Here is a 21,336-nt window from a genome sequence, read left to right as displayed (position 1 = left end):
ATGTGCTGCGAAGAACGGAACAGTTCTGTCCGCAGATTGAGTACATAGTGCATTGCATAAACGCAAACTAATCATTATTGGGGGCTGTCAAAATGGAATATTTAAATATTTGAATTATGTAAAAACGGTGAAGACGATGTGCAATAAAACGATGAAAATATGAAGAAATGGTGTAGGGAAAAATATGGATTCAAACAAGTTTTCGTACAACACTCATCAGGAATCGTCGTTGTACTAAAGGACACTGAAACAAAAATTGAACTATTATAGAAAATCTAAGTTAGAGAAATAACACTAAGAGCAACAACAGTGAAATTTACAAGTGTGAATTTTAACAATCAAAGCGAGAAAGTGTCTTTTAGTACATTGACGATTCCTGATGAGTGTTGTACGAAAACTTGTTTGAATCCATATTTTTCCCTACACCATTTCTTCATATTTGAATTATATTTTGACAAAGTCATCAGCATGTTGCAACCAGTGCAGGTCCTGATGAAAGATTTTGAAAGGATAGTTTGTTTGCCCCAACAAAACAAATAATATCTTTCTTCTTGGTTTGTGTTCAGTTGTATACTGCGATGTACCTGCTATTGCTAATGGAACAGCCGACAAGACATCCGTCATGTTTACACATAGTGTAACATATTCATGCAATGAAGGTCACCCGCAGGTGGGAAATCCGACACAAAGTTGCCAAGCTAATGGAAAACTCACTTCAGTCCCTTCCTGCGCTCCCAGTGAGTACAACTGTGTGCACGTGCCTTGAAAAGTGCGCCATCAAGTAGTCGATTGTAGTTGCTTGAGTAGAACACATACCTGAGTATATTGTGGATGCCTTTTCTGATCAATTTTTCTACAATTCATGGCAAATCTTATCGAGGCTTTCCTCTACAGTCATTCTAGCCATTGTGATAGTGTTAATTGTACAGGAGACTGTATTTAGGATGTATGTAACCGAATATTATTATTATGAGCAAAGTAAACTGGTGCACGTGTCAAACACCAAAGCAGCAAAGGTCAGTTCCAGAACGTGGTCTTGTTATATTCATCAATTGAATATCGTGACTGACAGAAACGAGGTAAACAGCAGTACGATCTTATCCACTTGAGTTTAAGGTGACAGCGTGAAAAATAGTAGTAACAAATACCATAGAATCCCGCCGATAAGCCCATGGGATTATCTGTTTCACGAGGACATTCCGGTGGGCTTATGATACAAGAACATGGGCATGGGCGTATCTGTTGACACTCAAATCGTGCAAATGAAAAGTACCAAGGAAGTGAGGAGTACCTTACTGTAAGCCACTGTGCAAACTGTGCAAATAAAAACAACCGATGATTGTGTTGAAAAGTTAAAAAAAATGTGTAAATAAAAAGTTCATACATGTAGTAAGTACAGGGTCCGAACAAGAGTCACATTTTTTGGAGGCCTCTTTTACGGGCATACGGGCAAATTAACACAATGGTTTAAAATGCAATAAATCATACACTGGAGAAGAAATCAGAAACGTGCATGTGTAAAATAAAGAATTTTAAACCCAAACCAAAAAAACTGCAAATTTTTTTGTTATAATTAAAAATAAAACTCAATCAATAAACTCAAGAGTCACTCATTTTACCAATGCATTTTCACATAATATTGAGCCCCAGCCAGCAGAAACCTGAACATGTGTAATTTTTTCAAAAATTATTTTTTCCCTCGAAATTGTTTCTACACTATTAATCACTCAAGGTATCAAGTTTGGTGGCAATCTGATAAGCGAAAGCATGAAAAATAGAGTTTGAAGTCACACAGGTCAAGATTCGGTACAGTTGGCGCCGCATCCATGCCTAGTGACTCCATGCAAGTTGATCCTACAGTTTCTAATTGTGATGTGGAACAGGTACATGTAAGTAAACAGAATGCAAGTCAGGCTTGCCCTCTTGGTGCAGCAGGCATGAGTAGTTCAGAAGTGTGACGATATTCCGTATACATCACTACCTTCTTTACAACACCAGAGTGCAAAACGATGATTGGTGGCTGGCCTTCCAAATTGTGTTCAGGGACCTCTGTGCTGGCAGTTTGAGTGTTGTCCCAAAGCTTGCCATACTGATAGATGTACTGACCAATACCACTGACATCCACTCCCTTGCACACTTTCACTCAGACCATGATTTCAGCATAATTGTATTTCAATGATATGAGCGAATACTCGCGTTTTGTAGCACGTGAAGATGTTGCCCCAAAGCGTTCAGCCTGTTAGAGTTTTTAGGGATCCCCTTTCTCAGCACAGGCAGCAGCCAGCTTGGCGTCGTCTGACAAGGTAGAGTACTGATAATACTACGCTGTTTTGCGCCGTGAGAAGCCCTCTATCAGTGTCTGCAACATCATTGTTGTCGATGTAGAAAATACTAGAAATACGGATCGCTCAGCGGGTCGACATTCAGCTTCTCCTCGCAGTCGCTATTACTCCAGCACTGACTATCGTCGTCACCAGTATCCAGTGTCGATTTCATGAGGGCTCTTCATTGCTATGCATATGAGACTCGCCACTGCTGGACAAACTCAGCGAGATCGCCACCAAAGAAATAATTCCGATCGCGAACTAACTTTCAGCGCCGCTTCGTACAGGGAATCTCACGCTGACAACTCTGGACCTAAGCCTTTATCGCGACACCTGTCGCCATCGCTGTGTCTAAACTCAACCTCCGTGTGACGAGCTCTCACCTAGCGCTAAAATCAATTGACCAGCGACATTTGAAGACACTTGAAACTCCTTTGACAACAAAGACACCCACTCGATCGAAAAAGAATCTTCAAAAGCCAGCTCACTGCGCGTCCCAAACTTTGACGTCACATTTTGATGATTGATATCAAGTACACAAGTGCTGGTTTTCGCTGGCCGGGGCTCATATATGTTTCACACTACTATGCTCAGAACTAGCCTATCACTCTGCCCTGTTTTGCGTATTGTCCATCTTAACCTTAGTTGTCATAGTCGAAGAGCAGGGCTGTTTTACGGAGGCGTTTGGTTTTGCATGATTCTTGTTCGCATAGCTTCCCCTTTAGCCCTTTGGAGCTGATCGTTCGAATTCGAACGATGCCAATGTCATGTGTGCAAGTGCACTCAACGAGTCATAATTCAGTCAAATCGCAACCGAATTCAACCATCGGAATACCTACGAGGTAGCAGAGAATCTAAGCTGTCGGCTCGATACGAGCAAGTATAACAGAGCGGCAAGTGCTCGAACGTTCGCTCGATTTCTCATGCGTCAGCGAAGTGCAAATTTCGTTCAAAAGAGGGATTTTCCCTCTTCCTGCCCACGCAGCGTGTGACATCACTCCCAGCGCTTTTTGTCACGGCTTTTGTGAGTCTGTTAGAAAACATTTGAATGATTTTGAGCTAGCAAGAGTGAAATTGCGAGACAAGGACTATTGCCGTTTTGGATTTGGTATTCAGCTGGCGTTCCTGGCAGTCAGTAGCAGACAGAAATCGCTCTCCTGAATAAGTTTGGGCTCGCTGTTATCCTCGTTCCAAGAGCTTTCCAACGAGCTCAAGATCGTCAAAATCGGTGAAGTAGAAGCAGTGTTATGATGGAGATTGGAACGAGTATAGTTGCAATTGCAGCTATCTCTTGGCGTGGTGTGATTTCCAAAGGGTTAATATTAAGAGATCGCCGCAGCTTTGAGACACAGAAATTGTGCGTAATCTTGCTTCAGGTCCTTGAATTGTCGTTTAACTGTAGTGTCCAATGGTCTTGCCAATGTCGTCATCGACATGAATGTACATCCGCCAACGTCCTTCAGACCTGATATTTTCAGCTAGCGCTTGCCTTGGTTACAACCTTCCAAATTCTTCACTAACTCGAGGTGTTAGTGGACATTATGGCGTAAATTGTAGTTCATTACTCCTTTTTCTTTTCTATGAATTGAAAGATTTGAATGTGTTTGACTAACTCATCAGCATGTTACAACCAGTGCATTTCCTGGTGAAAGATTTTGAAAGGATTGTTTGTTTCCTGCCAACAAAACTATCTTTCGTTTTGTTTTGTGCTCAGTTGTATACTGCGAACCGCCTGCTATTGCTAATGGAACAGCCGACAAGACGTCCGTCATATTTACAAACAATGTAACCTATTCGTGCAATGTTGGCCTCGGGCTTATTGGAAATGCGACGCCAAGATGCCAAGCTAATGGAAAACTCACTTCAGTACCTTTCTGCGATGCCAGTGAGTACAACTGTGTACGTGTGCTTCGAAATACCATGAAAATGGTGCCAGCAACTGAAATACCGTGTTTGCTGGAATATAATGGGCACCCGAGTGTTGACCCTTTCTGATCAAGTTTTCGGCAATTCAAGGAATAACCGGAATTTAATGCGATAATGGAATTCAGAAAATTCTCGACTTAAAAAAAAGAGCACAGTAAATCCTGGTGTAAGCCACCTCTGGGTTTAGCGACCACCTGCTCTTAACGACCGTTTTTCCATGCACGGACAGTTCTGCACAGACACTGTCGGAACTTGTTCTGAAGACCACCTGGCCATCACGCGTTTGCTTGCACCGCGGGGCGGTCGCTTAAACCAGATTTTACTCGATACATAATTAGTAAAGTGTAGGGAGTTTAAAGGGGAAGTTAAGGCAAAAATTAAAATTTCACCAGTTGTAGTCTTCGGGGTGCTGAGTCGAATGGTCTTGGTCCGAGAAAGCTGAGACGCTCCCTTCCTACTTGAATCCCAATCGAACTCGCGCACTTCCGACGAAACTGGGTGACTGCGCCCTACTAGATGGGGATTTATATGCAAAATCTCACTAAAAGCGCCATTTCGTTCATATAAAAGCACGGATGACCGCGATTGGCCCATATGTTGTAGTCTTTTGGACGCTGATTCGACTGGTTTTAGTCCGAAAAGGCTGCGATGCAGCGTTCCTCCTTTATTCCCAATCGGACATGCTTGAACAAGCGGTCACGTGCTCCTGGGTGCCCAAATCACCTGGTCACCACGCCAGCAGGCGACAACTTTCACACCAAGGTTCAACTCGAGTGACAGGACTGCACCCAAAAAAGGTCAAACAGGCTAGTAAGTTGTACCCTGCAGGCACGGTGACCAGGTGAATGGCGTACGCATTAGCACGTGACCGCTTGTTCAACCATGTTCGATTGGGAATAAAGGAGGAACGCTGCATCGCAGCCTTTTCGGACCAAAACCAGTCGACGCAGCGTCCAAAAGTCTACAGCATATGAGCCAATCGCGGTCATCCGTGCTTTTATACGAACGAAATGGCGCTTTTAGTGTTATGTTGCATACAAATCCCCATCTAGTAGGGCGCAGTCACCCAGTTTCGGTGGAAGTGCACGAGTTCGATTGGGATTCAAGTAGGAAGGGAGCGTCTCAGCTTCCTCGGACCACGACCATTCGACTTAGCACCCCGAAGACTACAACTGGTGAAATTTTTATTTTTTGCCTTAACTTCCCCTTTAAAACGAGAAATATCCACCCGGACTGTCACTAGAGACCCTACAGTCCATTCATCGGAAACTGTCCCGCTGGCTTTTGAGAGTCCGATTTGGGCTGAATTGAGGATCAAAACCCCACTTTAAATCGCAAAAATCTCGGTTTTGGATCTGCTTCTCCATACATTTTGCCATGGCATACCTGTCCTAATTTTGTAAAACCTGGCTGAATTTCTATTTCCCTGTTCTTGGCCTTTTCTGGCCTCAAATGTGGCAAGGAGTAATTGCACGGGTCACACAATGCAGGATGTACTGTTGTTTTCACGACATCTACAACTATGTGCGGGAGACACCAAAAAGTCAGGATTAAAGTTTCCAATGAATGGACTGTAGCTTTTATCTAGCGGTGCTTTGACTTGTTACCGCTAAGCTATGGTGTTGTCGTCATACAAAAAACGACAGTTTAACATTTTCTTCCGACGACACTACTGCTAGCACAGTTCGACTATTGATTTACCCCAAAGTACATTGCAATTTGTCTGGAACTCGAACTCAGCCACATATGACACGTGACTCCAACACTCCAACACAGGTCTCTTCACTGTGAATACATAAATGTCCCACCATTTTTCTTTCGGTCCTGGCCCCTCGTCACCGCATGTTGGTGCGAGGTTTCGTAAATGTATCGACAAATTTATCCTGAAATTATCGATTTGTACATACACACTTCAGAGGAATCGAAAGCGTTTCTGCTGTAACTCTGAGTTTCACCGTTTTTACCGATCATCAGACAGCAACTTGACAACATTTTTCAGAAGATCAGATTTATATAGGCTACAAGCTTGGATGGTACCGCGAATGGATGATCCGGGCTGATAGTGTTATTATGAAAATGTGTACATCGGTATGTGTTCCCTATTGGGTCTCCCACCCATCATGCATTTCAAGTGCATTTGTCAATAGACAAAACAAATGCATACATCATAGCTTGCACAACGGTGGCAAACTTCACAACTGTTTGCTGCATTGCACTACTGACACAACTGCATGAAATCCTCATAGTCGCAGCCTAGTGCGCACCTGCTATTTGGGATCTGAAATAGTGCATTTATATAGAACACTATACACTACTTCAACAAATACAGTACAACCCGAACATCACCGACAGCAGTAATGTTTTTTTGTTTTTTTTGCGGTTTCTAAAATGGATGTTGGCAATTATTTAAGTCTGCTTGGTTTTCACATTTTTCGTCACAATTTGCGGTTTTCCCGAATAAAACTTTGTAAGTAGTCCTGTTCCACAGACGCTCCGTGATTTTCATACCATCCGCCTTTCTCCTGTTTCGCATGTGGTGTGCTCCACAAACTGGCCGCGTTGAGCGCACGGTGAAGAAAACACAACAGAGTGTTGTCACTATGTATGCATACGGTATGGAACAGTAGTGTGAAACTGGAAAGTTTAAAACAACCGAAACGTTAACTGTCACATGGAAATTGTGGGCACAAGTTATGCGATCAAGTCCACCTACTAAACTAGATTTTGAACAATGAGACGTGCACAATCTAGCACAAAACTGACAAGGAATGCTGAGACACTCCACTGCACAATTTTAATTTCAATTTCCATGTTACAATTATTTTTTTCCTTGGCTCACCATCAGAGTTCTTAAAAAGTTAACCGTTTTGTAATTTTGGCATGATAATGTGCAGAAAGTCTAATGATGCTTCTGCAACAGAAAAAACATGCATCGATGTATGCGCATCATTACACAGACATCTCAAACCGGGTTCTTAATAACGTTTCTTTAAAAACATCGAAAAATGATCCTTAAAACGTTAGATTTTGTGACTCCTTAGACTTTCCAGTTTCACAGTACTTCGAAAGACAGGATTATGCCACTGATGGCAACATGCCAGGGTTGCACTCATAACATACAATGCAGCGTGGGAATCCCTTTTCGAAGGTCCTGGTTTCTGTTGTTCGGTTGAGGCTCTGCTCTGACAGGAACACTGCTGTTCCGTAGTCGTAGGGGCCCAGAGGAGCATCATCACTGACTCCAACAATACGAACTTAGAAGTTGCGACTACCGCCATCCGGTATTAGAGATGAAGCTGATGGTTATCTGTAACTTATAACATCCTGGCTTCCCTCATCACGTATGCAATGGAATGCAAGCTTGCAGGGGAACATTATAATATAATTATGGTAGTTTTGTTGTTCAACTGTTTTAGAATTAATGGCTCCCTCGAAGGTATTGAGCACTTCTATGCAGTGGGTCACTACCTGCGTTTGTTATACATACACTGCTGCTGATTTCCTGCAGCTAAAGTGATTTCATCTGTGTATGTATTCAGATGCTGCACTGACCGGTCACCAATATTGCTCTCAGGTTTCGGCAGTCCTGAAACGGACACATGACTACAAGTACTTCAATTATACAACGGCCAAGGCAGTGTGCCACGGTCAGGGCGGAACACTTCTCACTCCAGCAGCATACGACTCTAACTGTACAAAAGAAATCCTTCCTGGTAATGGTGAATATCAGGCCTGGATTGGCACGATTCCGTTTAGATCACGTGGATGGAAAGCTCTCACTACACAGAAAGGAGCGGCACGCTATCCCAACAGTTCAGTGGACACGCCATTATATGTCGTATGCGAATTCCGTAAGTTGTCCACAGTTTCAAAATGGTCAAGGATGCTTAACGCAGCGTCATTGCACTTGAATAGCTTGCAGACAACCTCAATGGAGCACTGCACTACACACAAATCCATTAGAAGGATCATTTCAATGTTTCCGTCTTCATGACCATCATCAGTAATGAAGTGGACATGCTTGGATAAAAACAGCAGAAGAAAAAAAGGAAGCCTAACCAGAGCGGGCCTAGAAAAGTGCAAAACACATCGTGGCGAATGCAGATCCACAGTTTGTGTAAGAAAAGGCTTTGTCTACCAAATATAGGCAGGTTTTTTTCGTCTGGTTCACTCCTTGCTTTCTTCTCAACCTTCGAAGGGCATCATAGCCAGCAATCGCATGTCATCACGTACATTGAAAATCAACATAATTTTGCAAATCGACCTTTTTTTCAGGATCACTTTTCAACGAGGACGAAGCAAAGTCGGCCGAACGAAGCCTAGAGGAAGAAAATCACCCTCTCCACTTCACCATCACGATACTGACATAGATACGAGATGAAACAACTAAAAAATCCACAAGAAAACTGTACGACCATCATCGCGCTGACTTTGGTCTGACTTTGGGCTGAGAATTTCTATCATGATCAAAAATGTACGAGGAGCACTCAAAAATCAGCCACAGACGTACATGATCGCTCTCTACTCCTTTTTCAAGACACAAAAGTCGACTCTCCACTTTCAAACCAGGAACCAGACATACCAGTGGTCCTTTTCAGCTGCTCCACGAGCGCAGGAAATGTTCACCAAGGGGCGCAGAGCAGTATCCATTCCAGAAAAAGAGCTAAAATACGAGTGAGACTGCATGCCTGAGTACATGAGTACATGTATGAGTACATGCAGAAAATAGTCAATTTCAGCGTTTCTGCTCCAAACAGCAACTAGCTTCGACTAGAAACAAAGATTACACCAAAGGATCAAACAACAACCATTTTCTGCAGTTTTTTTTGCAGATAGCTTCCTTGTGCTTGGCCCAGCACGCCAAAAATCACACCTCGGAGGAGTACAAAAATTACAACTCTCAGATGTCCTCGATTCCTGGCCATGTTTGACAGCATTTTTTCTTTCCCAGGACGAATATGATTGTAAAGAGGTCTAATGGCATGCTCCATTAACCTTGAACTGCCTTCTATATGTGAGATCAAACTGTTTCTGGCACTGTGTTCTTTTGTCCTCGATCACAGCTTGCCATCGTTCAGCTCAAGGTCAAGATCACATCCGTAGCATATCAACAGGCGGTGTTGTCACATGTGATGTTGGATACTCGTACAGTGATCCAGTGTGCTCATCCAGCTCACAAATTGACAAATGCCAGGGTATGTATAAAAATTAATAGTCATTGTTATGTGAAACAATCATTTGGTCGAAATGTTGCTACCTATCTCCCCTCTGTGAACGATACTGATGAAGCAAAGTAATGAGGCAACATAATAATGCCAGGTCACTTTGTTTTGCTGTTTTTTTGGGTCTACCGGTTGTTAGCGGCCGTCGGTGGTTCCGCGAGGAGTTAAAGTAATAATAATTCCACTATAACCTGCGCAAAATGATGCTTAAAAAGGACTAGGTTTCCACTTGGATTCTTGCCACGTTAACTAAGTATGTTTGAGCGAGGACAATAAGCAGAAGAGGGTAGGATGGCGAGGGGTTAAAGTCATAATATTTCCACTCCGCTGGCTTTATCAAAATGGCCAGTATGGATCTACAGTGACAGGGGGGTCAGATTTCCGTAGCCAGCACTGTAAATCCTTGGGCTAGTTTGCTTCCCGACAACAAAATTATCTTTCTTGTTTTGTGTCCAGTTGTATACTGCGATGTGCCTGCTATCACTAATGGAACAGCTGACAAGACATCCGTCAGATTTACACATAGTGTAACCTATTCATGCAATAATGACCTCCTGCTCGTGGGCAATCCGACGCCAAGATGCCAAGCTGATGGAACACTCACTTCAGCACCTGTCTGCGATGCCAGTGAGTACAAATCTGTGTGTTTGTGTCTGTGTGTGTGTATGTGTGTTTGTGTGTGTGCGTGCGTGTGTGTGTGTGCGTTTGTGTGTGTGCATTGAAAAGGGCACCTGAGTATAATGTTTTACCCCTTTTCTGATTTCTAGGCAATCAAAGAGAATTCACATCGCCACAGCGAACCCATTTCAGTCTTCAATATGGAAACTTACCCTTTTTATAGAAGAGAAAGGGGGACCAAGGAACTACAAGTTACGCTATATTGTCCACTAACACCACCAGTTACTAAACAATCAGCTCATGCGATACCATTGCACGACACTTAACAACGATACTGACGTTCTACAACTAACTGGTTAGCAGCTCTAGCACATCTTCGATATAACCCCCCACCCAATGTCCAATGGTCTTGCCAGTATCGTCATCGACATACATGAACATCCGCCAACGTTCTTCAGAGTTAAGACTTTCAGCTCGTGCTTATCTTGGTTGCGCTCACCTTCCCCTCCTTATGCTATTTCCATAACTTAGAACCTTCCAAGTTTGAAGGCTGTTGGAGTGCGCATCCAAGATGTGCTAGAGCTGTAAGCCAGTTAGTTGTAGAACGTCAGTACCATCGGTCAGTGTCGTGCAATGTTATCGCACGAGCAGATTGTTTAGTAATAATTAATGGTGGTGTAAGTGGACAGTATAGCGCAAATTGTATTTCCTTGGTCCCCTTTTTCGTCTATAAATGAATCCTTGGCTCTCTATCTGAGTATATTCCTGCTTACCTTTTACGTCGAAAATGATACCCTTTTGCGAGGTTTTTTCCACAGGCCATGGGTATGGCCAGTATTGTCCAGCTCGAGTATCGTAGGGCCAAACATGTAGCCTTTGTTATATGAGCTGCGGGGAAGAACGGAATTGCTCATGCCAGCACCGGCAATACACAGCATTGTAATCATTTCAGTGCCAAATTCACTAAATGCCCGATTCGAAGATCCTAGATCCTGTAACGTTTGCTGAAGAATTAGCTAAACCTCTCCGCTTGAATGATGAAGTGGCTCAGGTAGAGAAACTTCTGATCGAAGCATGAATGCTGCCAGAGCATCTATGTCATGGAGTTGTCTGGCGACTGCAGATTAACATGAACTGCACTAGTCGAAAACGAAGCGAAACAGCAACGTTTTGTTCGTGTTGCGCAACGCGTGCGTAGGCTGCCACGCTCGATTGACTTCCGCTGATCTGCGCGATCGTCGTTGATCACGACTCGACTTTTTCAAATGTTACCCCTACTTTCTTTATTGCTATCTACAGGACAGCTACTGAAGGGTCTCTGTACAAAGAAACAGGCACCTGCGATGTACGTGACCGGCTCTGTGCTCGATTTTAGTATGCACTGTCAGCATAGGTCGAAGTCCACCTACCGGCACCTAAGGTTTAACACTATCACTATTCTACTTTTTCTCTGATCCACTTTGTTCCTGAAAACTCCAGGGGCTCAGCCTCCAATGTCCGGGTTTGTTCCAAAATATGGTCGGTGCACGCTCGCACTTCAAACTCTGCAAAGAACGTTCCTCTTTTGTTTCAAGACCTGAGCAGCCTAGCCTGCATGATCTGCACTGACAGACATGCCAGGCACATACCGACTGATCGAACTGCACGGTATGCAGAGTCTAGAATTCCTGAGCCGCCGAACGTTTGCTTGGCCGGAGAAGATCTTTTTCCCTTTTATCCAGGGACTTTAAAAGAAATCCAGGGATTCTGCATATCTTGTCAAGGGCTGGTCAGTTTTCATTCGCACTTGGGAAATTCTGCGGGATTCGGGAGGGGGCTGGTTTATACAGTGCTGGATTAAATATACATGACTGTCCCGCCCAATTTGCAGGGATTGTAAGAGAAATCTGGGGATTCTCCATATCTTGTCAAGGGTCGGTCAGTTTTCGTACTCGGGGACTTCTGCGGTATTCGGGAGGGGATGGTTTATACAGTGCTGGATTAAATATACATGACTTTGCCGCCCGATTTCCTGCTGTTTTCGCCACAAACTGATCGTGTTTAGTCCACCGTGAGGAAAATACCACAGAGTGGTGTGTGTGTGTGTGTATATTTGGAATCACACTTGAAAGTACATTGCTAAGACAATGACGGCGGCATTCTGATGAGTGGTATGCCCTGGTTTCACTCTTAGTTATAACCAAAAACATGCCCTGGGACAATGGGTGTTGAAAGGCCCTGATTGATTTTTTCTTGGGTTTCTTGACAACAACATTTTGTTTCTATTTTGCTTTCAGCTATTTGCGATGTACCTGTTATTGCTAATGGAACAGCAAACAAAGAATCCGTCAGATTTACACAAAATGTAACCTATTCGTGCAATGATGGCCACCCGCTCGTGGGAATTGCGACACCAAAATGCCAAGCTGATGGAACACTCACTTCAGTACCTTTCTGTGATGCCGGTGAGTTCAAATGTGTACATGTACCCTGACAAGGGCGCCAGCAAGTATAGTGATGTATTTGCTTGAGTACTGTATGTCAACATATATTTGACAGCAGTGCAGGCCAAAATCTGATGCGGACTAAAATGGTTTTCAACCCTGGGAAGCCGAAATGTGAATGGGTCGAACATTTGTAGACTTATAGTACTTGCTGAGTACTGCATTGGGTAGACAGATAGTTTAACATCTGAGCACCTGAGTATAGTGCTGAAACCATGGTGGGTTTTAAACGTTGGATTGCTCTTCAACTGAACGATCCGTTTATCGATGATATTATCGTTAGCAAAATAAATATTGTCAGAATTTTGTTCAAAATTTACTCTGTTTCAACAAGATTATGTGTTTCACACTATCTGCATTAGTGAAAGGGTAGCTCTGAAACAATTTAGTCTTGAAATCATTGAACATCAGAACATGAGCCAGTCCTATGGCAGCCACTTACTCACGGCGGAAACTGATTCAAATGTCACAAAAAAGGGATATTCAGTACAACCAAATGGGTAATCTATAAGTTAACGTAACGATTAATTGTGTCAATCATCAGGATCTCGTCAGTGAAGGTTCATAATGTAGAATGGCTAACAGATAGTGAACTTCACCCTTTTGTAGCAATAAAGGGAAAACATAATGGCCCATCTTCGGTGCAAAAAGGGGGGAAACGTAATGGCGCATCTTAGGCGCGAAGATTAAGGCGCGAAGGTTAAGGCTAAGCAAAGGCGATACTGATAGATTAGACTGAGGATACTAGTATGATAAAGTGTGTTTGTGAGAGTACAGACTGTAATATAGTGATAGCCAGGTGTGACTTCGATAGATGGCACAGCAACGCGAGAGGCCCCTGCGGCATTCACTCCGTCCACTCACTCACCACACAGCACAACACCCACCACTCTTATAACATTCCCCAAAATCATGAGGTATGCACTGGTATGCAAGCCTGCCAAACATTAGGTATATACATTTCTGTATTGATCTGCAGTAGCTAAATGACCTCATCTGTTTATGTATATGTTCAGATGCTGCACTGACCGGCTACCAATATTGCTCTCAAGTTTCGGCAGTCCTCAAACGGACTCACGACTACAAGTACTTCAATTATACAACGGCCAAGGCAGTGTGCCAGGGTCAGGGTGGTAAACTACTTAGCGCAGCTGCATACTACTTTGGCTGCACATCAGAACTCTTTCCTGCCACTGGTCTCTATCAAGCCTGGATTGGTGATACTCCGTTCGGATCACCTGGAAGTTACGCTTATATCACACCGAAAGAAGGGGACCGCTTATCCGCCAGTTCCACCCTAAACACACCACTATACGTTGTGTGCGAATTCCGTAAGTTGTCCTCAGTTTGCGCACGCGAAACCTCTTCTTCAGAAGGCTTTATCAACCAAATATAGGCAGGTTTGTTGCACCTGGTTCACTCCTTGCTTTCTTCTGAACCTTCTTCTGGCAACTTGACTGCATTTTACTTTCCAGGATAACTGCTGTTGAAGCGAAGTCTCATGGTATGCTCCATCAACCCGTACTGCCTTCTACATGGGGATCAAACTAGTTTTGCCACTGTGTTTTGTTTCTCCTCGATCACAGCTTGTCATCATTCATCTCAAGGACAAGATCACATCCGTAGCATATCAACAGGCGGTGTTGTCACATGTGATTTTGGATATTCATACAGTGATCCAGTGTGCTCATCCAGCACACAAATTGACAAATGCCAGGGTATGTGTGCATTGTAATTGTCAGGTGATAAACTTTGTAAACTTGCGTGATGGAGCCACTGATGCCAGAATAATTGTACCATTGTTCTCCTTGTAGCACTGCTTGCCATGGTTGATATCATGATCTAGGTCGTAGTCTGCAGCTGTTTTGAAAGTAGTTGGTGGCGAGAAACCCTTCCCAGTGCTTCCAAGCACCATTTTCTATTTCGACCGGAACAGATTCTGGGTGCCGGTTTGTCAGTATGACGATTCCGAAAACCTGTACGAAACACTCTAAACTTTAGCATGGCAATTGTGAAAAGCTGGACAAAACACTCAAAACTCCAGTATGACGATTGCGAAAAGCTGGACGAAACACTCAGAACTTCAGTGTGACGATTGCGAAAACCTGGACGAAATACTCGACTGAAACCCTCCCAATTCTCCCATCCTTCTTAACGGTAATACTCGACTAAAACTCTCCAAACCTTGCTCAAACTGCCAGAGGTCAGCGAAAGAGTTTCATTCATGACCGTATTATTTTGTTTGTTTGCAAAAGTATTCACGAGAAATACTTTTCGTTATCATGCACGATAAAATTTGGACACGCGTTTGGTACTGGGCATTGTGTCGCCCATTCTACTTTTCATGCGGGCAAACCTGTTGGATGCTGAAAGTGTGCGCTGAAAATGTAGTGTATGAATTATTATTGCAAAAGGGACAGATGCAAACAGGAAAATTCTGGAGAAAAAGATTGTGACCAACAAGACTGAAACCAGGGACCTTGGCTTGAGGTCAGCGATGCTCCGAGTAAACACTGAGCTACTGTGTAGGCGTTTTCCCAGCCGAGACCGTTCACATTTTCTTCAGACTTCGTGACTCACAAATCCGCAGAGGTGGTTCGGAATCAGCCCTTACTATGTCCACACACTCCACGTGCTCCTGCAGTACACCAGTCACTTGGTCACCATGCCTAGCGGCCCTAGCCTAGCGCCTGCTGGGTACAACTTACAGCCTGTTTGACCTTTTTTGGGCGCACTCCTGTCACTCGAATTGAACCTTGGGGTGAAAGTTCTCGCCTGCAGGCACGGTGACCAGGTGACTTTGGCACGCAGGAACACGTGACCGCCTGTTCAACCATGTTCAATTGGGAATAAAGGAGGAACGCTGCATCGCAGCATTCTCGGACCTGGGCCAATCGCGGTCATCCGTGCTTTTATCAGAACGAAATGGCGCTTTTAGAGACATTTTGCATACAAATCCCCATCTAGTAAGGCGCAGTCACCCAGTTTCGGCGGAAGTGCGCAAGTTCGATTGGGAATAAAGAGGGAATGGAGCGTCTCAGCTTCCTCGGGCCAAGACCATTCGACTCAGCACCCCGCAGACTACAACTGGTGAAACTTTGATTTTAGCCTTAACTTCCCCTGTCAGATGTCATAAGCATTCGCTGATGAGCGGTTTGAACCAGTGCAGTACCGATACCTGCTGGACCACTATCCTCTTTCTTGTCTGTTCTTCTCTCTTTTCATTGCAGTACTCCCAACAGCCACCCCAACCAGTGGTAAGAACTCTAATGCCAAACCAGTTTCTAGCACCACCATGGAAGGTGAAGGTTCGCCTACTCAAAAAAAATTAAGTAGTGCTTCCTCTTATCACGATTACAAAAAGGGACACACTAACTGGATAGAACACTAGTATTAGTTCATTGGACAGTGCAATTGGGCAGCTGCTTGTTCGCTCGCTCATTGTGTGGGCTTGCTGCTCTGTTTCGTCGCTCTCTATAGCCTTGTTCACATTCGACGCAACGCTGACGGTACGGGACGTAAGGGTCCGTCGGGACAGCTGGGGTGAGCTGTAAAAATTCTGTATGATTCGTACGACACAACATGCAGCAGTAGTTGCGATGTTCAACCGTGAACGGGGCGAGTCAAAAGGCACAGTCTGTGAGAGGGTCTAATTTCTTGTGTTTCAGGACTTCTTTTCAATTATTTCTCTTTGAGTGAAGCGGAATCAAGTTCACAATACCAGTTTTTTTCATGAAGACCAAAAACTTAGCCATGAAATTTGTGGCATTCAAATAATAGCAGCAGGAAAAGAGAAAGCAGTTTGTCTGTCACTCTATTGAACCATCCCGAAATACTACTTCCTCTGAGTCATTATAATTGTCGCTTCCCGGAGCGATTTTATTATTTATTTTGTCCACTCGAAGGGCAAAAAAATCAGCTAGAGATTGAGGCAGAGCATTGTAGAGCGACCAAGCTTTAGTTTGTGGCCTCCCGCTTCCCTGCACTGGCAGCGAAGGTCGACGCATTCATCAGAGTTTGAGGCAGACCCGTCAGCACTCAACAATACGCTGAACAAGACGCACGTTCAAATTCAGGTCAAGAAACTTCATTTTCAAGCAATCCATGCCTCCAGGTGGCAGGCGATGAAGGCAAACTAGCATTTTTCAAATACACTGTAACGACATTCCAGTGCGATAGGGCAAGCAGTTCCGCACCTTCTTTCCTTGGCAAGCTCTTCGCTGATTTTGTTGGTGTTTTCAGACCTGCTATCTTCGCAGCAACATGCGCCACACGTAGTGCATTTCAGGAATTCGAGAACAATTTGTTCTTGCCTTCGTCAACTTCAGCATTTCGAATTCAGGAGAGAAACCAAGATTCTTATACCCGATCTTGCAATCCTGATAAATCAAAAGGAAAGCTTTGCAATAATAACAACAATAAAACATAGCCTGTAAAATGTAAAAAGTCACTGAGTACAGTTTAATTCAATATCCATGTCCAGTATTTATAATAAACATAATCTGCTGCAATTTATAGATTCTCACATGCGAGCAACCTGGGCCTCAGCAACAACCAGCTCAGCAGACTCCGGATGCCGAACCGATCGCTCACGGAAAAGACCCCGTGAACCCCGCAAACACATGATGGATGATCGCAACAGGGCAAATGAGAGACGGCATCTGATGTAAGATATTACGTGGGAGTACTGCTCCTTCCTCCTTTCCGCTCTCAATAACGCGATTCGGCGATAGAGTGATGTCGCCGCTCTTCCCATGCCACCACTTGCCGACAGCACAAGTACGCTCAAAACGACTGCCCCACAAACCACTGACCGCTACATCAAGCCGCGCATGCTCCTCCACAATAGCAGACCTGTATCTCATTCTCTCTCCAGTGAGTGGCTGCAGCTGTGGCTCAATGGAGACATTGTGACAAGTCTATTGAAGGAGAGAGGCTGTCACATCCCGGATCTCATTATGGCGGATAATGGTAAACCCACCAAGGGGACATGACAAGGCATGTTTAATACCATTGTCCCGTCCACAAGAGCAATGAGTTGGTAACCTCGGCGGCATCCAACCATAACGGAGGCACAAGCCGTCCATGAACTCAGCTTTGCTCAGTGAAAAGCCATACTTTTTCAATGGACGCCAAGTCAGCCAACTCGAGGCGCCAGGTTCACGGGCGAGGACAATGGTGTGTCGCAAGGCGTCCGACGCATCATTGCTGATATGCCGTGCCGACTCCGCCTGGCTATGACGCACTTCCTTCTTCCTCTTTGCCTTCTCCCGCTGGATGCCAATCAGAGAATTCCCAATATCAGAAACACGATCCATGATACGCCGGGAGAGAGATGCTGTGATGGCGACAGACGACTCATACTGGGCGCACAAAGTCATCGGGCTGACCAGGCCCAGGCCACCCAAACGACAGGGCATTGCTAGTACTTCCCTCTACACTGTGCCAGGCGGTGGCCGACCCGCCATTGCTGGTATAAGCTTCGTGGTTATCACGTCCTCCAGTGGCTGGAACTGGGACGGAGAAATAGACTGGACGCGGCATAGGAAAGCCCAGCGACTTCTCAAGCCCGAGACATATGCATAATATGCTGCCTGGGGCTGCGAGCGAGCGAAATCAGCCAACCGAGTTAGCTCATCAGCCCACTCCCGGACCTTAGTCGATACAAAGTTCTCCTTGAAATCAGCTGAGCCGATGGCTGCCCCCAGGTACCGGGCTCCATTACACGTAACGACGACACTGGTGTCGCTGAACAGCTCAAGTGCCTCACGATAGCAACGCTCCTTCACCACCAGAATCGACTTTGATGCATTTGGGAAATATCCATAAGCTGGGCCATCACTTGCCAAGATGTCCCACCAACGACGGAGCCTACACAACACACTCGCCGCTGCGGAGTCATCTGCAAACCAAGACTGGATAGTCCCGGCTTGTTTTGCTTTGTGCACGAGAGGCATCATGCCAATGGCATACATGTACATTGCCAGAGGGAATCCTGATAAATGCTCACGCGAACCATGTGGGACGGCACGAACTCCAGGAAAACGATTCACGGTCTGGGGCAGAATAGTGCGGAGCGCGATGAATTTGTTTGGTGCGGAAGAGAGCTCCGATAAAGTCTGAGACCACCAGGGCTTCAGAAACAAGTATACAGTGCGCAGGAAGGGTCGCACCTATGTTCAAAAACAGAAAACAGTTATTACCGACAGTCTGACTAAGACAAGCCAAGTCACATGAACATTCCGATGTGCGAAGCGACAATTGCAATGACGCGGAGGAAGTACAAGTGACATGAGATCTTAACTTGCTCCTCAAATTGTGTTTGACATTCTTTAAGCTATCATGGGAAGCGTGTGTTGATCCTTATGTTGTGTTCCATCACGCCCTGTCGAATGTGAAGTAGGCTTATCACTAGAAAACTTAGAGCTAGAGAGGCCATGCAGGGCTTTATGTTCTCGGAGAAGTCGAGTTTCAGTTTCGCCAATCATGGCTGTCATCACCTATGTTGCCACAGCTCAACCCTCGATTCGGCTCAGTGTGTTGTGAAAGTTCGCGTTCCTTGCATCGTATATCTTTCATGGCATGCCACAGAAGGCCGAGGAAGTTATCATGACTCATTTCATTGCAGTTTGTGCCCTAACCAGTCCATTAAAAATCCATCAGGAATTTTTTGTTAACGGAGGAAGTATATTAATGATTGACAGTAGGAAGAGGTGTCTAGAGCAGATTCGCTCGTTCATAATTTACTTAGCAACAATATCAAAACTCGTTTATCAGTCAATTCTTATAACCAAGAGGGGCAAGTTGCAGCATTCGGTCTTGTCCAGATTCTTATCAACCCCCACACCACAGATTCTTATCAACCCCCACACCACAGATTCTTATCAACCCCCACACCACATCGCTGCGCTCTCCGGCCGACCTCAACACGTTGCCACAGCACACCATCGGCAAAACGACACTTCAGTTGGTGCTCTGTTCCTTCAGACAGCGGCTGTTTCGATCATAAGGATCTCATCAGTGAAGGATGACTGTAGAATGGCTAACAGATAGCGAACTTCACCCTTTTGTAGCAAAAAAGGGGGAAACATAATGGCCCATCTTGGGCGTGAAGATTAAGGCGCGATGATTAAGGCGCGAAGATTAAGGCTAGGCAAAGGCGATACTGATAGACTACACTGAGGATACTAGTAATATAAAGGGTGTTAATGAGAGTACAGTTATCCTGACGCCGCCTCGTACGCAAAGAAGCCCATCGCTGACCTCCTTCTCCAGCACGAGAGGCAGAAGAAGCTGCAGTATAACGAAAGGATTGTCAATGTTGACCGTGGTAACTTTACCCCGCTTGTCTTCACCACGGCTGGCAGTGCATCCCCAGAATGCTTGCGGTTTTTGAAGCGATTATGCGCTATGCTGGCACAGCATGATGGCAAGCCCTACGGCGAGGTTATGGCCTATGTCAGATGCCGTCTGTCGTTTGCACTCCTCCGAGCTGCAGTTATGTGCATCAGAGGGGCTCGCTCTGCATACCATCGACCGGTAAATGCATTGCGCCCACTAGCCATGGCTGAGGGACGGATGTAACAGTGGTGTGTATAACCTCGCTAATGGCAGTGTCCTCAATGCTAATGGACGCGTCATGTTTTTGTTTATAATTTAAGGTGCAATTTAGCGCTGATGTGGGTATTTCTTTGCTTTTCATCATTTGGTCCTTTAAAATGAAGCGGCTTTTATTTCCTTTTTTCTTCTTTTGCACCGAGATATTATTTCTTGCTGTTTTTTACCGGATGTGTCACGACTTTGAATTGAATTGAATTTTCCTGAATTGATTTGATTTTTAGCGTTATGAGCGGCTTTATTGACATTGCTTTTCAGATTGGATTTTTTATTTTTTAATAAACAAAGAGTGAACTGCTTAACATATCTTGCACGGCACAAAAAAGAGTACAGTCATGTAGTGATGGCTAGGTGTGACTTCGATAGACGGCACAGCCTAGCACGGCAAGTAGCAACGCGAGAGGCCCCTGGGGCATTCACTCCGTCCACTCACTCACCACACAGCGCAGCACCTCGCCACTGTTATAAGGTTCCCCAAAATCATGAGGTATGCACTTGTATGCAAGCCTGCCAAATACGGTAGGTATATACACTTCTGTATTTGATCTGCAGTAGTTAAATGATCTCTTCTGTTTATGTATATGTTCAGATGCTGCACTGACCGGTCACCAATATTGCTCTCAGGTTTCAGCAGTCCTGAAACGGACACATGACTACAAGTACTTCAATTACACAACGGCCAAGGCAGTGTGTCAGGGTCAGGGTGGTAAACTACTTAGCGCAGCTGCATACTCTCATGGCTGCACATCAGAACTCTTTCCTCGCAATGGTCTCTATCAAGCCTGGATTGGTGATACTCCATTCGGATCACCTGGAAGTTATGCTTATATCACACCGAAAGAAGGGGACCGCTTGTCCACCAGTTTCAACTTGAACACGCCACTATACGTCGTGTGCGAATTCCGTAAGTTGTCCACAGTTTGCGCAAGCGAAACCTCTTCTTCAGAAGGCTTTATCAACCAAATATAGGCAGATGAGTTCCGTCTGGTTCACTCCTTGCTTTCCTCTGAATCTTTTTCAGGCAACTTGAGTGCATTTTGCTTTCAAGGATAACTGCTGTTGTAGCGAAGTTTCATGGTATGCTCCATCAACCCCTACTGCCTTCTACACGTAAGATCAAACTAGTTTTGGCACTTTGTTTTGTTT

General features: G+C 44.7%; 1 long non-coding RNA gene across 1 annotated transcript; it reads left to right on the top strand.

The window, feature by feature from the left end:
* Window positions 1-654: 654 nt before the first annotated feature.
* LOC135827631 (uncharacterized) lies at window positions 655-7,924 on the top strand. Its single transcript, XR_010555519.1, has 3 exons — window positions 655-737; window positions 4,039-4,209; window positions 7,790-7,924. It is a non-coding gene; the product is annotated as an uncharacterized LOC135827631 (long non-coding RNA).
* Window positions 7,925-21,336: the final 13,412 nt, after the last annotated feature.

This window comes from Sycon ciliatum, chromosome 11, assembly GCF_964019385.1.
Source record: "Sycon ciliatum chromosome 11, ocSycCili1.1, whole genome shotgun sequence".
Lineage (NCBI taxonomy): Eukaryota > Metazoa > Porifera > Calcarea > Leucosolenida > Sycettidae > Sycon > Sycon ciliatum.
Note: the sequence above shows the minus strand (reverse complement) of the source record. Positions and strands in the feature narration are given on the sequence as shown.